This window comes from Ambystoma mexicanum, chromosome 11, assembly GCF_040938575.1.
Source record: "Ambystoma mexicanum isolate Mex_15411 chromosome 11, UKY_AmexF1_1, whole genome shotgun sequence".
Classification (NCBI taxonomy): Eukaryota; Metazoa; Chordata; class Amphibia; order Caudata; family Ambystomatidae; genus Ambystoma; species Ambystoma mexicanum.
This window is the reverse complement of record NC_090934.1, coordinates 384,439,037-384,455,053: the sequence shown is the minus strand read 5'-3', so window position 1 is coordinate 384,455,053 and position 16,017 is coordinate 384,439,037. Positions and strand designations below refer to the sequence as shown.

Here is a 16,017-nt window from a genome sequence, read left to right as displayed (position 1 = left end):
CAGATGTCATGGCCACTAGTCAAGAGCCATTATCTTTATTCCCCAAAGGGTCCAAATGGACCCAGTCCTGGCGCCTTTGGCGCCAGGCTCAAAGTGTGCTCTGCACACTTTGTGTCTAGGACATGTGCATCCAGGCCGGGCGTGGTCATTAAGAAACATTGGAGGGCACATGCAGAAGTCTGTAGGAATGGCAAGGTGGAGCCAAAAGGCGGGGCTAAAGGAGAGGGGCTGGGGCCAGGCTATTTAAGCCAGCCCCACCCGCATGCAGGCGCTTCACGTTAGACTGCTGTGTGCAGCGTAACGCTTACCGTCGTCTGAAGCTCTCTTACCCCTCTCCAGCACAGCACGCATCTCATTAGGTTCTGGACATCTTCTTCAGTGCACACCTAACTGACTCCAGCTACACCATCGCTCGAAGCACTGCATCTTCAGCGCGCATCTTTCCCTGACTCCAGCCACACCATCGCTCAAAGCGCAGTTACCTGATTGCAACTCTGCATCTTCAGCGCGCATCTTACCTGTCTCTGCAAATCCATCGCCTGCAGCGCGTGGCATCTTACCTGATTCCCGGAGTCATTGGAGTCGGGTTACATCCTCACCTGTTCCGAACGGCCAACTATTCAGGAGTCTTCTTCTCGCACAGCATCCTCACGGATCCATCCATCTGGCACCCGCTGACAGGTCCTCGGATAGCCGCTCCATCAGACGCCTCCAGGCCATCCCTGCAAGAGAAAAGGAACGCACAAGGTTAGAAACTGCATTAACATCTTACGCTTGGCTGCGCAACACATAAGCCTTGCGTACAACCTTGAAGTCCTACTTACCTCTCAGGGGGGACAGCTCAATTCCCCTCTGGCACCGTTTGGACTTGCTTCCAACTCCGGGACTCCGTGTGGCCATCTTCACACCTATTGGGGAGAGAAAAGACATTACAAGAATTACGGACAATATTCATTGGGAAAAGACATTGCAAAAAGATACGGACAATAATCATTGTTACGAACACTTACCTTCAAAGTGGATTGGTCACAGCTGGTCTGGGCCGCCACGCGCACGGACCAGAGAAGCAACTAGGTCCATCAACGGCACCCCTGCTGATGAGAAGCAGGACGGAGAGCTCATCCTTACAAAGCAACAGGTGAGACCATATGGGAAAACGCATGCTCATCTCATTCTGGAACGAAGAGTTTGAGGGGGATCGCAATTCAACTGCAGCATTCTCACTGCCTCTTACCTTCTCCCAGGGGCAGTGCCAGCAACCAGAGCAGCCCACACTTCAGCAGCTGGGGGTAAAGGCTGATCCTGGGGAGCCAAGTCCAGGGAGGGCTCCAACCATGCCCCAACGTCTCCGCAGAGACCAGGTGAGCGTAACAGAACGCAAAGCCTCTCTGAACATCTGCCTGGGTGTTATGGACACCTCGGAAACTAGGAACTAGGGGCCAAAGTGCATGCCTCCAGACAAAAGACTAATGCCTTGAGAAGAGACCTTATTGTCGCCCGAGAACGAACTGACGATCTGGCGAGGCAGATGCTTCAGACTCATGCAGGGCAGGTTCCGTTACCCAGAATCGCACCAACCCCTTTGTTGCAGCCATCACCACCAGTCCAAGTGGTACTGGCGGGGGCTGTGCCTTTGGCCCCGTCCGAACGTTTCACCGGCGATCCTAACCAATATGCCATATTCATGAACCAGTGTCGTCTTCACTTTTTGTGTCGCCCTGGGGCCTTCCCCAATGATAGTGCAAGAGTTGCTTTCAAATCTGGGAGGCAGCGCAGCGGATTGGTCCATACCATTAGTAAATCAGGATGTTCCACTACTTCGCAATTTTGGAGATTTCCAACAGGAATCAGAAAAGTTGTTTGCTAGGCACACCCAAGGACAAGCCCTAGATAACGAACTATTGTCCCTCAGACAGGGAAACCATGATCTACTGACTTATATTGCCACCAATCATCTCATAGTACAAACCAACTGGCCCGAAGAAAAGAGGACTACACTGTTTTATCGGGCATTGCGTGGGGAACTAAAGGATGTGCTAGCCCAAGTGGTCAACCCTCCCGAGTGGTGTGCTGAGTACATTAATCTGACGGTACAATTGGACCGTAGGTTACAAGACCAAAAAATGGACCGCACAAGAACTGAAGGGAGGTCGGTTTATATGTGACCCCGGGACAACCAAGTCAAGACTCATGAGCCAACCAAACCCCTGCAGATTGGGGGGTTACGGGTTCCTATCTACAAGGCAGAGAGAGAAAAAAGGAGGCAACAACAACTCTGTTTATACTGCGGCAGGGCAGGACATTTCCTTCGAGATGCCCAATAAAACTTCCCAAGAAAATAGGTGCAACGGACAGCTGCAATTATGAAAAAGAACAATCCCCGGAAAACTCCAACGCCCGACAAGCGTAGGGGTCCACTTGTCGCGCGAAATGAAGAAAATTGTACAGACCTCACACCTGGTCATCCTGGTACTCCTGGTCCACCACCAGCAACCATCAAAGGTACATGCCTTGGAAGCGTATATTGATAGTGGAGCGGTGGGAAATTATATCGAGCAGAATCTGGCCGCACGGATAGGCCTTCCTCTCCAGCAGAAGCTACAGTCAGAAAACGTAACTGCAGTGGATGGCTCTCAGTTGTCATCCGGCCCAACACACCGACGCAACACACCGACAAAGTGATGCTGATGTGTCAGGATGGTCATCAGGAAGACATTATTTTGACCTTATTGGGGCCCCCCAGTTCCAGATGATCTTAGTAATGCCGTGGCTAGAAACCCATTACCCCAGGATTGACTGGCGAACACGAGTGCTGACCTTTCCTCAAGAATGTGCCAAAAGTTGCTACCGCAAGGGCAGGAAGAGCCCAAAAGTCAAGACGATACCTATCATGGGGCTCTCTGGTACCTTACCCCCTGAGTATCTAGACTATCAGGATGTGTTCCAAAGGGAGCAAGCAAACACCCTGCCTCCACATAGGCCTTCCGACTGCCAGATCGATCTGGTCCCTGAAGCACAAATCCCTTGCAGTCGAATTTACGCTTTAACAGAGCAAGAAAATCAACATCTGAGGACTTGCCTAGATCAGTGCCGAGCTAACAGATTCATCCGCCCATCTAAGTCTCCTGCCTGCTCGGCTCTCTTCTTCGTACCCAAGAAGGATGGCGACCTCAGAACATGTATAGATTATAGGGCATTGAATCAAATCACAGTTAAGAACAGATACCCTCTGTCACTCATCCCCCGAATTGCTCAATCAGGTGAAGACTGCTCGAATCTGCACAAAACTAGACCTACGAGGAGCCTATGACCTTGTGAGAGTTAAAAGCGGCGACAAGTGGAAAACAGCTTTCCGAACCAAATATGGGCTTTTCGGGTATCGGGTGATGCCATTTGGGTTATGCAATGCACCGGCGGCGTTCCAGTTCTTCATGAACGATGTGCTTCACGAATTGTTGCAAGTCTGCGTCCTCATTTACATTGACTATGTCCTTATTTACTCAACGTCCAAGGAAGACCATGTTGGCCATGTAAGAGCGGTTCTGGAAAAGCTTTGTCAGCATCTGCCATTGCCAAACTAGAAAAATGCTTCTTCCATGTCACGGAAGTTGAATTTTTGGGCTTCATGCTTACCCCAAGAGGAGTTCATATGGACACACGCAAGGTTGATGCTATTCTTCAGTGGCCATCCCCAACAACTACCAAAGGAGTGCAAAGTGTGCTTGGGTTTGCTAATTTTTACAGACGGTTTATCCCAAGATTTTCACAGATCGTCCACCCAATCACCTCTCTTCTGAGAAAGAATAAAACATTCTTCTGGTCTTCCGAAGAAAACGCTTTCCAGGAATTGAAATGGGCCTTCACTTCAGCACCTGTTCTTCGGCATCCCCGACCTGACCTGATTTATGTGGTTGAAACAGACGCCTCCAGTGTAGCCATGGGGGCAGTAGTATCACAAAAAGACCCAGAGACAGGACAGCTTAATCCCATAGCGTTTTGGTCCCATAAATGTTCTGCACCAGAAATGAACCACGCAATCACTGACAAGGAACTACTAGCAATTAAGGGAGCCCTCAAAACCTGGAGACACTACTTACTAGGGGAAAGACACACAGTCACTGTTGTTACAGATCACCGTAATCTGCAATATTTGAAAACTGCTAAGGCCCAATCCTCGTGCTAGCTTTGCTGAGCTCTTTTCTTTGCCGAATACGATTTTGTTATTACTTACAGACCAGGAGTGCGTAACGGAAAAGCAGACACCCTATCGCGCATGGTAGAGGACAAAGACGAATTGCCTCCGTTTGACCCAGTGGCCATTATTCCCCAAGAACGGATTCGAAACCAGATTGCTGCAACCACCTGCTGGGAAGACTTTAAAACCGAGCTCCAATCTCAAATGGCCCAGACAGCCCAACAGGAATGGTTGGACAAGGGGGACCAGTACTCCTCCAAAGATAACTTACCCTATTTTCAAGGAAGACTATATATCCTAGACAAGGAAGTACAAAACAAAATAATAGCCAACTACCGTGATTCATTAGTGGAAGGACATCCTGGAATTGCTAAGACTCGAGCCAAGATCCAAAAGAGTTATTGGTGGCCTACCTGGAGAAAAGATGTTGCCCAGTTTATTGCAACTTGCGGTGTTTGTGCGCAACACAAATCCCAGAAGTTAAGTCTTGCAGAGTGATTGCGTCCAATAACAGTACCACCAGCACCATTGCATACACAGTCTATGGACTTTATTACCGATCTGCCACCCTGCAATGGGTTTAATACAATCCTGGTCATGGTAGACCTATTCTCCAAGATGGCACATTTTATTCCACTAAAGGGGCTTCCCACTGCTGCTGCTCTGGCCACAGTATTCTTGGAGAAAACTGTCAAATTACACGGTTTACTGTCTGTATTGGTTTCTGACCGCAGAACTCAATTCGTCTCAGCTTTCTGGAGGAGGTATTGTAAGATAGCCCAAATCGACCTTTGTTTATCCACGAGTCACCATCCCCAAACCGATGGTCAAACGGAAAGGACCAATCAGACTCTGGATCAAAACCTGAGATGTATGTTGCAGCAGACAGAAAGGTCCTGGAAAAACATTCTCTGGTTAACTGAATTTGCCTACAATAACTCTATCCATACTCGCACCGGACAGACCCCATTCTACACAATAAATGGTCTGCATCCTCGGACATCCTCCTTTTGATCCGCTTGATGAAATGGGAATGCCAGCAATCACCTCCTTACATAAAACTATTACTCAATTCATTAAGAAAGCTACCGAGAACTTGAACCAAGCCAAGGAACAACAGAAAATGTTTGTGGATAGACATAGAAGAGAGGCCTGGCATTATCAAGTCAGGGATAAAGTATGGTTGGCATCCAAAAACATCCCATCCAAGATATCTCGGACCTTATCCTATCAAAGCCATCATTAACCCTGCCGCCATGAAATTGGATTTACCAGCCAATATACGAATCCACCCAGTGTTCCATGTTTCCCTTCTAAAACTAATGAAACCCAACACTTGGATGCCAACACCACCTGAGCCAGAGATCATAGAAGGAGAACCAGAATATGAAGTCAAGAACATTCTGGATTCCAAGATAGTGCGATCAAAACTATACTACTTGATCGACTGGGAGGGTTATGGACCTCAAGATCGCACATGGGAACCTGTCGAATTTGTCCATGCTCCACGACTAATCAGACAATTCCATCGAGACAATCCCGCCAAACCAGGACCGGGGAGAAGAACGCCCGTGAGAGGGGCCTTGAGGGGGGAGTGCTGTCATGGCCACTAGTCAGGAGCCATTACCTTTATTCCCCAAAGGGTCCAAATGGACCCAGTCCTGGCACCTTTGGCGCCGATGAATCTCATACCTCTAGTCGGTTACAAACATCCTAGAGAGACCATCAGCATTTTGGTGGTGACACCTTGACCTGTGTTCAATGGATAAATCAAAGGTTTTCCTTTGTAAGCTATATGACCTACAAACCCTTTGAGGAACAACTTCCTTGTTAAATTTATAGGGGATCTGGTTGACCAGTCACTCAGAAGTTACAACTTCTGAACCTGTGTTGGGCTTTTTCAAGGGAATCCTTATAAAGGATTCCCTTAGATCTAAAGGGGCCTCCAAGGTTCCTCACCACCTCTCTGTTGGGAGCAGGTTGGATCTCAAGCCTCTTGGTTGGAGTGGTTGGGGTTAGGCAATGTACCTGCTTCCCATTCCTCTTAGATCTTACCTCACCTACTTTAGGAGTTTCCCTCCCAATACTAGGATTTGAGTTGGAGTCTTCAGTAGAAGATCCAATAGTCTGAATGTTTTTGGCCTTAGACTTTTCTTTTCTGGTTTTCCACCAGCACTGAGAATTACCAGTTCTCTTAGGCCTAGGTACGGGTCCAGTTGGTCTATTCACCTCTTCCTCATAAGCAGGGGGAGTCAAAGACTCTAAAACTGGGGGAACAATGATGGAGCTTGGTTCAGACTCCCATTTCCCTAACATTTTAGCCTGAAATGTGCCTGGGTTAGAGGTCAACTCACTAACACCAGGGCTTGTAGTGGGGTTCTCTGTAGAGGTTCCCACAGGCTTAGAGTTGTCCCTTAAGGTGGCCACTCTAGCCAATTTGGTTAGGTTCTGCTGTTCCATACTGGGAGGCCTGGGGGTACTGGACACTACTCCTAAAGTTCTTAGGTCATTCCCCAACAGGACTCTCCCAGGCACCTCAGTCTTAACCCTGACAGGAATCCTCACTGTCCTGTTATTACACTGAATGAGGGCTGGTAGAATAGGAACCATATGGACAGGGCCTCCAGAATTTCTAGTGGGACCTTTGGGTGCCGTAGCCACATCCTCAGGTTTGAAAAAGCTTTCATCCACTACTGTTCTGCTAGCCCCAGTGTCTCTTCTGGCAGGAGTATCCTGGCCATGGACAAGAACACTGTCCATGTAATATATTTTAGAGTTTGCAGGTAGGGAGTCGTAGATTTCCCTATTCTGGTTGCTAACCAGACCCATAGGCTCTAAAGATACACTTGCTTGAAGACCCAAGGGTTCTTCAGCAAAGACTTCAAAGTGAGCACTAGCCACTTGTACTTCCTCCTCAGGAGTGAAGGCTAAGGAGACTGTGCTGATCCCCGTAGGTCTACCCTTACATTTGGGATCTCCTTTGACATGGTCAGTTACATTACAGACATAGCATATTCCAAATGCTCTCTGGAATGGTGGCTTGTTCTGACCTCCATCTGGTTGGTGACCGGTAGGTACACTAGCCTGATGGGGTTTCCCTGGTGGCTTACCCTGGTTATTTTGTTGTTTGTGGCCCTCTTTGGTATGGGAGGTATTAGAATTCTCTGGATTCACTTTTGGTGGCTGCTTTCCCTCATCCTTTTTCTGAGTGACCCCTGAATCCTTGTGAGTAGCCCTGTTGGCAACCCACAAGTCAGCAGCCTTAGCTAGCCTTCCTTTGAATCAGCTAAGTGCTGTCTAAGCTCAGGAGAGCAGGCATCATACATTGGCTCCAACATAACAAGATTTCTCATTCCCTCATAAGTGTTCACTCAGTAACCCTTAATCCATCCCTCCAAGTTCTTCAAACTTTCATTCACCCAGGTAGCCCAAGGGGTACTATCATGCTTTTTGAGGGTCCTAAACCTCTTAAGGTACTGGGAAGGGGCCTTCCCAAATCTAGCTATTAAAGCTAGCTTCACACATTCATAGTCCATCCTATCTACCTCCCCCAACTCCATTACCACATCAGATGCAACAGGGGGGAGCCTAGAGAACAACCAAGGAAGCAACTGATTCCCTGTGATGTCCTGGAGCCCATGATTATACTCAAACATAGCCAACCAATCTAACACATCCAACTTACATTCATACATACCCACAATCTCTTTAGGCATCCGGGGTCTTTTGGGACTGGAACTCCTAGAGGATCCGGGAAGAGAAGTATTTTCAAGATACAATTTCTTCATCTCTAGCTCATGCTTAAGCTCCATTTCTCTGAGCCTTAGTTCTTGGTGCTTTTGTTCAGATTGGGCACTAATTCTTTTCAATTCTAATTAGTCTCATTTTTTCCAGTTCAATGAATGCAGGACTTAATGTGGGACCTGACAAAGGTCCTTTAGACACAGGCTGAGGTGCTAGAGCAGGCGGAGGGCCAGTGGGAACAGTTACATTAGTTTCCTCTTCCTCTTCTAACTCTACAGTAATACTATCATTACTTTAATTCATATCATCCTCATGACTGTTGTTTACATTTGCTGGGGAGGTAGGCTCCTCTGAGCCACTACCCAGACTTTGATTCTCTAACAATCTTTCTATCAGTTCCATTTTCCTGCCTTTTACAGGAAGATCCTTGTGTCTACAAAGAACTCTTAAAAATCAGCAGTTTTTGCAGAAAGGGACTCCTGGCTGTAACTTTCCATGTTAGAAAATAAGCTTTTTAGTGCTAAGCTTTGTGGTTAGTTGCACCAAAGTATTTAGAAGCACTCTAAAATGTATACGCAATACAAATCCCACTTCTGCCAGTGTTAGGAAGAATCCTGTGCAGTTCCCTTGGGGAACACTGCAAAAAGATTAAGACTACAGGAGTAAGCAGTAAACCCAATTGGTAGCAGTCGGTACCACCCAGATTTACCTGGTAGCTGTGGCTGAGCAGTCAGACCTCTCTCAAGAAGAGTAGGGCAGTATATAGAGTATACACAATAGGGCTAAAAACACAGTAGAGCAAACAAACACGGACCAGAGCTTTGTATAAAAAGTATATCATTATTTATTTAAAACACACTTTAGACAATATACTAGCACTCTAAATCAAAAGCAAGTTAAAACACAGTAAGATAAAATATACACAACTCCCTTGATAACTATTAGACAAGTCAGAGTTAAAACACCACAATTTGTTAAAACAGATTTGAGCGCGTAACCTAGATGGCACTCCAATAGTTAATTCAAAGGGAGAGAAAAAGGCAGAGAATAGAAATAAAACAGGTCCCAACACTTTTAGGAGTTCTCAGCAAGGGAATATAGGCAGTAGACTGTAGAACCAAAGTTTATAGGCCAGGCCCACTTTAAATGGAGCAAAGCGAAATGTGCCCAGGATCACACGGTTTAAAATGCACTAAAAGTCTTTGCAGAATGTTCAAAAGAGGTTGGGGCGATTCAAGAAGATAAAGTTAGAAGGTCTGGGGCCAACCCAGTTGGAAAGCCAAGGATTTAAGGGTCACCTTGGGCAAACCGAAGAAAGGGAGGCCAGGCAGGACACAGTACCTTAAAGAGAGAGGAAGCTCCAGCGTTGGCAGTTGTTCCTGGCAATGATTGCAGTTTGTTGTTTCGTCCAGGGGAAGAGAGGATCTCGTCGAGGAGAAAACGTGGAGTCGATGCACTGCACAGGGATGAAACCAGCCGCGGAGTTGGTCAGTAAAAGGTGCGTGCCTTTTATTTGCGGTCAAAGTGGTGAGCTTGGCTATTCGGCCGCAGGCGTGCTTGGCACGGGCGATTCGACCAAGAGATGTCTTTGGAAGGCGAAAGGGGCAAACTGGTTGGTACCACCAGCTCAGAGGAAGAAGACTCGTCCAGCAGAAGATCTTCTCTTGTCGTTGGGAAAGTGGTGAGTTAGTTGCAGCAGGGTTCCACCGGTGGTGTCGTCGTTGCAGATGGCTCAGCTTCTTCCCTCTTTGGATTCTTAGGTCCTGTGGCCACTTCTGAAGTTCCAGTCCCAAAAAGCCCTGCGGGCCTCCGTGAGTGCATTTGTGTTTAATTTTGTAAATTTGCTCTTCACGCTCTGAGCGCGTGTTGTGCCTGCTCCCCCCTCCCACTTCTTGGTCCTCCTCTCCCTTCCCATCTCCCTGCCCGCCCTCACCCCCTCCCCTTCCTCTCCTCCCTCTGCCTATAACCACCCCCTCCTGGGCAGCCCCCTGCCCGGCAGCCCCCTGCCCGGCAGCCCCCTTCGGCTAAGGGCCCCTTAGGCAAAGGGCGGCTCCTAAGGTTGCGGCTCCCTGTGTGTCTGCAGGTGTCCGCAGGGGACGCGTGGCGCCGGTCCACCTTGTGAGCTCCACCTGCTCCCTCGGCCCACCGCACCTAGACCCGTCACCTCCTTCGCATGGTACCCTGACTTCACTATGCCTTGCAAATTGTGGTATACTAGGGTTTTTCTCCCCTCGCAGGATTCTCAAACTTAGGTGGCCTCTCCACTGGGTACCTGATATGCATTACTGTGTTCACTGTTTTTTCTGAATTTGTGGTATACTAGGGTTTTTCTCCCCTCGCAGGATTCTCAAACTTAGGTGGCCTCTCCACTGGGTACCTGATATGGATTACTGTGTTCACTGTTTTTTCTGAATTTGTGGTATACTAGGGTTTTTCTCCCCTCGCAGGATTCTCAAACTTAGGTGGCCTCTCCACTGGGTACCTGATATGCATTACTGTGTTCACTGTAGTCTGAATTTGTGGTAAACTAGGGCTTGCTGCTCTCTTCCTGTCCGCTCGTGCTTGTCCTACCCCCCCCCCACTCCCTCCTATCCCATGGTGCTCTCTATCTCACCTATCTTTTCTAACTGTTTCTCCATTGACTATCCTGCTCTTCTCACTAAATCTGGTAGGAAAAAGTTTAAAAAGGACATCCTGGTCTCCAACCCAGGCCTCCCTATCACTGACACCTACACCAGTGCCTCCTCTAAGGAAACTCTCACTGACATCCTCTTTTTCGTGCCTTCACCTGACCTATGGACCCTTCATATGGTCTCTGTGCTCTCTCCTTTCTCCTCTTCTCCCATTAATGGTGGCACCCGTTGGGATGTCCTTTTGGCCTCCTTCCACTCCTCTAAGGCCATCATTAATGTCTACGCTAATGGGACCGTCTTGGTCCAAGGCCCTCAGGCCAACCTTCACCTCTTTGATAGACGCTTCCCGCGCCTCATCAACTTCCTTTCCTCTTCTGCTGTCCCCCTTCCTCTGTCCTCGGCTACCTTGCCTCTACCCTCACTCCCTGCCCCCTCCCGTGCTCCTCCTCCTCCGCAGGGCGTACCTCTGATCTGTACCCCTCCCCGGAAGTCCTTCAAAGATGGCAACCTTCTCCACATTGCCACTCTTAACTCTCGCTCTGCCGTCAAACATTCCTCTGATATCTGCTGCCTTCTTGAGGAACTGGACCTTGACGTACTCGGTCTCACTGAGACATGGTTCACGGCCAGCTCTGTCACCAGCTTTGACACATTCCTACCTGACGGCTACAAGATCCTCTCCGTGCCCAGGGCCAACCGTGCTGGGGGGGTGTGGCCCTTATCTTCCCTGAGTGGATTCCTGCCACTGCTATTCCCACGCAGACCTACTCCTCTTTTGAATGTCTTGTCTGCCGACTCTCTCTCTCTCCTAGCCATTCGCTTACCGTGGCTACTATCTATCGGCCACCTGGTCAAATTTCCTCCTTCCTCTCCGAGTGGGCTGACCTCTCCTCCTCACTCCTGTCCTCAACCACTCAACTCCTCTTTCTTGGAGACTTCAACATCCACCTGGATGCCTCCTGTCCCCCATCTGGACTCTTTCGCAACCTCTGCGACTCTCTCACTCTCTATTCTCCCGTCTGGGCCGACCCATTCTGCTGGGCACACTCTTGATGCCCTGATCTCTTCTGACCTTCCTCTCTGTCCCTCTCTCCACTCCTCTCTCCTGGAGTGATCACTTTCTCCTCTCCTCCCACCTTACCCTCCCTACCCCACAGGCAAAGTCACCCTCATCACTGCCATCTTCCTTCGTCATCCGACCCATGAAGCGTGTGTCAGTTGAGGCTTTCGCTGCCACCTTCTCGCCCCCTTTTCCCCGCTCGGCTGACTCCCACCCTGACACAGCCCTCTCCACTCTCTACTCTGCTATATCTTATACTCTCGATATCCTTGCCCCTGTCGTGAGAATCCGTCTGAAGCCCAAAGCCAAATCTAACTCCTGGTATGACTCGGATCTCGTCACCCTTAAACGCATGTGCAGGGTGGCAGAGAGGAAATGGCGTGCTTCATGTTCATCCTCTGACAAACTGGCTTGTCGCCTGCTCCAAAGGCAATACTGGCTCTCCGTTCTCACCAAGAAGAGAGCCCTTATCCAAGCCCCATCTCTGCGGCATCTAACAATTCGGCTGAACTCTTTAAAATCTGCAAGGAGTTGGCCAACCCTGCTGCAGTCTCTACCTCTCCTGTCCCCTCCCAGGCCCTCTGTACGGCATTGGCCTCTCACTTCATTTAAAAAACTCAGGACATCCTGTCCTCGCTCTCCTCCCATCACCTCCCCCCCTCTATTCCCTGCCCGTCCTCTGGCCCTTCTGCAGCCACCCCTCCTCTCTCCTTCTCTGCCTTTCCCCTTTTTTCTGCTGATGAGGTTTTGAGACAAGTCCGATCTATGAAAGTCTCATCAACACAGGTCCACCCCTGCTCCTCCAAAACTATTAAGGACCACATCGACTCCTTGGCTCCTGCCCTTGCTGACTTCTGCAATCACTCGGTCGCCTCTGGAGTCTTCCCATACCCTCTCAAGCACTCCCTTGTGCACCCCCTTCTTAAGAAACCCTCTTCCGACCCGTCCTGCCCAGCTAACTATCGCCCTATCTCTATCACTCCTTTCCTGGGCAAGCTCCTGGAGAAACTTGCCATCTCCCAGCTTAATCTCCATGCTGAATCTGTTGGCAGCCTTCATGACCATCAGTCTGGCTTCAGAGCTGCCAGAAGCATGGAAACTGCTCTCCTGAACATCTGTGAGGACCTGCTCTCGAACCTTGACTCTAACATTCCATGTGTTCTCATTTTGCTTGATCTCTCTTCTGCCTTTGATACTGTCAACCATACCATCCTGCTCAACCGTCTCCGTGATAACCTGGGTATTACTGGTCAGGCTCTGGCTTGGCTGACCTCTTTCCTCTCAAATCGACCCTCCCAGGTCCAACTGAGGTCTTTCCTGTCTGACATCTTTTTCTCTACCTGTAGTATCCCCCAGGGTTCTCACCTCTCTCCCTGGCTGTTCAACCAGTATCTGGCACTTCTCGCCCACCGCATCGCTGCTCTCTGCCCCAACTTTCAGTGCTATGCGGATGATACCCAGCTCATTTTCAGGCTACCCTCGGCCTCCTCTTCTCCTTCCCTCATCTCTGACTGTCTTTCTGCTATCCAGAAATGGTGTGCCGCCAACGATCTCTGCCTTAATGCCAGTAAGACCGAGATTCTACTCATCGGCACACCCACTCCCTCCTTCCCTGCAGCTCTCTGGCCGGCCTCTCTTGGCCCTCTTCCTGCTCCTACCTGCAAGGCAAAAAACCTCGGGGTCATCTTCGACTCCACACTCTCCTTCTCTCCTCACATTTTTGACGTTTCTAAGAAGTCACACTACCAGCTGCACCTCCTCAGAGGTATCCTTCCTTTCCTCACCTTCCCCTAGAAGCTCACTGTCTCCAGAGCCCTGGTTCTCTCGAAGCTGGACTACTGTAACAGCCTCTATCTAAATCTTCCTGCCTCTACTCTCCGCCCTCTGCAACTCATCCAGAACAGGACTGCGAGACTTGTCCTTGGCCTCAAGCCCAGGGACCGTATCTCTCCAGGACTGAAATCGCTACACTGGCTCCCTGTGGCTGCGATGATTAAGTTCAAAACCCTCTGCATTGTCCACAAGGCCTTCTGGGGCCTGGGGCCAAAATATCTTCAACTCTCCCTTCCAAAATATCTTCCTTCTCGAGCACTACGCTCATCCGCCTCCAACTCCCTCAGTGTCAGCCGCATCTCCAAGCAACGAGTTGGGGGGAGATCTCTCTCCGCAGCAGGGGCCTCCCTCTGGAACAGCCTTCCTGCCTCGCTGAAACTTGAGGAGAACCATCTCCGGTTCCGGAAGCACCTCAAAACCTTCCTCTTTGCTTCTGCTTTCTCTCCCCCTCTCCCCTGCTAAATCACTGAGACTGTACTGAATCAGCAACTGGACCACTCACCATTCTCGGTCCTTGGCCCAGCCACTCTTCCCCTGCCTTGCCTTCCTGGCAACCCCTGCACTGCGGGTCTGTCTCTGTATCCCTACAGCCCCCCTTCCCAGCACTTGTCTGCACTTATCTTGCACTTGCCACCAGCTGGCCCTTATTATTTATCTTGTTCGTTACTAACCCTGTACTGCACTTTCCCCTCTCCCTTTCCCCCTCACACTTTTCCCGTCCCCCCTACCCATGCACTTGCACGATCTGAATAACACCTGGCCTAGTATGATCGTTGTCTGTCTCCCCTTGTTCCCCCCTCCCTCGTCGCGCCTTGAAACACTTGTGTATAGGCGCGTTACAAATGCCATATCATATCATATCATATAAAAGCCCTGCTTTTATGCAGAAAAACCCCCATTCAACAGCCTAGCTGTCACTCACACATGCCGGGCAGCTCACCACTGGGCCAATCAGAATAGAGTGCGACTTGAGTTGCTAAGGCAACACAGTCCAGGGTGCCAATTCCCCTCCCCACACATCCTGTGGAACCCAGACAGAGTGGCACCATTTGGAGGGCTTCTGTGCAGAAGCCCGCCAAAAAGTGGAACAAAGGGCTCGACCTTTGTCAGAGTTAGAGATGGACACGAACGCCATTTTAGAAAAGAGTTCTGGCAAAAAGACCCAACCGGGGATTTAATATTAAATAAATAAACCAGCGGTATCTTTAACATTGCACCAAAAAGTGGTGCGTTTAAAATCAATGGGAAAATCCCATAGGAAATATTCTGGTGGAATATTTTGCGTGGTAACCACTGCCACCAGCCAGAAACTCGACATGGGGGGACTGGACAGTGCCCCCTTGAAAACAGACCCAGGGGCAATATGATTAACCCCATCCAGTACTTCCACAATATGATGGTTTGTACTGGTTCTGTTCACAATGTAGGACTAGTAAAGTCAATGGTGACTTTACATGCCCTGGGAGACAGTAGTCAGTCCCAGGGTATGGAGTCTATGTTTGGGGGTCACTATGACACCCCTGTGTTACTGCACTAGGATGCTGTGTAACACACATGAAAAACAGATCATACCCTATGGAGCAAAAAGAAAACCCCATAGCCCATAAACACATAACAAGTCAGAGACATGCCTCAAATCATGCCTAAGAGTGGGAGGAAAAGAGTCTTACTCTTAGCAGGAGAAAAAAACGAACCCCAAAAATCCAGCAAAGCTGCTGGGGGACTCACTAGGTTTGGGAAATTTGCCTTATAAGAGAATTCTCCCTAACAGTGATCTGCACACTTTTCTAGGACACGTGCATTAAGGCCGGGCGTGGCCATTAAGAAACATTGGAGGGCACGTGCAGAAGTCTGTAGGAGTGGCAAGGTGGAGCCACAAGGCGGGGCTAAAGTGGAGTGGCTGGGGCCAGGCTATTTAAGCCAACCCCACCCGCATGCAGGCGCTTTGCGTTAGTCTGCTGTGTGCAGCGTAACGCTTACCGCCATCTGAAGCTCTCTTACCTGTTTCCAGCCCAGCACGCATCTCATCAGGTTCTGGACATCTTCTTCAGCGCACATCTACCCGACTCCAGCTAAACCATTGTCGAAGCGCAGCTAACCTGATTCCAACTCCATATCTTCAGCGCGCATCATACCTGTCTCTGCAAATCCATCGCCTGCACCGCGTAGCATCTTACCTGATTCCCTGAGCCATCGGAGTCGGGTCGCATCCTCACCTGTTCCAAGCGTCCAACTACGCGGGAGTCTTCTTCTCGTACAGCATCCTCACAGATCCATCCATCTGGCACCCGCCGACAGGTCCTCGGATAGCCGCTCTCCATCAGACGCCGCCAGGCCATCCATGCAAGAGAAAAGGAATGCACAAGGTTAGAAACTGCATAAACATCTTACACTTGGCTGCGCAACACATAAGCCTTGCGTACAACCTTGAAACCCTAATTACCTTCTAGGGGGGACCTCTCAATTCCCCTCTGGCACCGTTTGGATTTGCTTCCAACTCTGCGACTCCGCGTGGCCATCTTCACACCTATTGGGGAGAGAAAAGACATTAC

At 49.5% G+C, this 16,017-nt stretch overlaps 1 protein-coding gene across 1 annotated transcript in view; it reads left to right on the top strand.

Moving 5' to 3' along the window:
- The window catches only part of AGBL2 (AGBL carboxypeptidase 2), a 2,805,139-nt gene that overhangs the window by 762,811 nt on the left and 2,026,311 nt on the right, over positions 1–16,017 (top strand). The window lies entirely within an intron of this gene.